This window comes from Aplysia californica, unplaced genomic scaffold, assembly GCF_000002075.1.
Source record: "Aplysia californica isolate F4 #8 unplaced genomic scaffold, AplCal3.0 scaffold00840, whole genome shotgun sequence".
Classification (NCBI taxonomy): domain Eukaryota; kingdom Metazoa; phylum Mollusca; class Gastropoda; order Aplysiida; family Aplysiidae; genus Aplysia; species Aplysia californica.
This window is the reverse complement of record NW_004798110.1, coordinates 287,843-289,238: the sequence shown is the minus strand read 5'-3', so window position 1 is coordinate 289,238 and position 1,396 is coordinate 287,843.

Here is a 1,396-nt window from a genome sequence, read left to right as displayed (position 1 = left end):
CTTTTTCACGCTTAACTTATATTGTAAGTTTTGTGGGTAGCTGGTGGGTGCTCTACTGTGGTCTGTTTCTTACACGTTACATTGTACATTTCTTTGTTTTCATTTTTTCTTCGTGGTTGGCAGATGCTCTGATGTGGTTTGGACCTTCTTTCCTATCACACACCCATCCTCCTAATCGTTCCTCCTTCTGTTTTGTGTTTGTCACGCTCTTGTAACATCTCTGATCTTCGGCAGTTATATACATGACCTAATTGTGCCTCAAGTGCCGTAAAACACTTAAAATATCAATAAAGCTATTCTTTTATTATAGTAATACTGTTCCTGGCGAAAGGTGGCCGTGGTTGTGGTGACTCGCCGTAAATAACAGTTCTACGACTCGACCCTCAATTTAATCTTCAGGTCACGTTTTCGTTTAGCTGGATTGTCAATTTTTGCATTGGTTTCTCTTAGGCCTCGGCTCTAGGGAGAGGGAGAGAGAGAGAGAGAGAGAGAGAGAGAGAGAGAGAGAGAAGGAGGGAGAGAGAGGGAGAGAGATATCTATTTGTAAAAGACGATGGGGGATGGGGGATGAGGTGGGAGAGAAAGTTGGATTGAAAAAAAAAAGAAAAAGATTTTTAAGGACAGAAAGACTGAGGTCAGGTCAGTGCCCTCCAGTAGTCTGTCAAGAGCTTGATATCGGGCGACAGTGACGGTGATTGCCTGGATTCCTGCCATACCTTCATGTCATCTCTTCACGCCCTACTAGATCATCTGTGGCTACCAGTTGGGGGGAGGAGGGGGGCTCTACCGGTATCTCTACCTATCATCTAGCCCTACTTTTGCGAGTTTTTTTGCGCAGGTGGTTGGTAGATACTCTGGTGTGGTTTGTTCCTTCTTTTCTATCAAATATCTACCGTCCATATCTCCCCTCCTTCTTTTTTGTGTTTGTTATTCTCTTGTTACACATCTAATTTTCGGCACTTGTGACCTTAATGTGTTGCAAGTGCCGTAAAACACTTACAAAAACAGAAAATTTATCGTCCTTATAGCTCCTCTTCCTTTTTGGTGTTTGTTATTCTTTGTAACACCTCCAATCTGCGGCACTTATATGACCTAGTTGAGTTGCAAATGCCGTAAAAATGTAACTGAAACAAAACTAGAGACGGACATTATATTCAGGGGTTTCGCCTCTTGAATGATCATGACAACATAAGGATGTTATACTATAAGTATACTCACTGTTCGTGGAGTGTAGAGTGACAGATGCCCACAGATATGTCAGATGCCTAAATGACTTTAATGCTCCTACACATGCGCATAGGCAGTTATACGGATGCTTTTTTAGTTTGTGTATAATACGATTCTTTCTTCTTACTTCCTCCCTTTTTCTCTGTTCTTTTTGCCTTTTTGCCCCCCC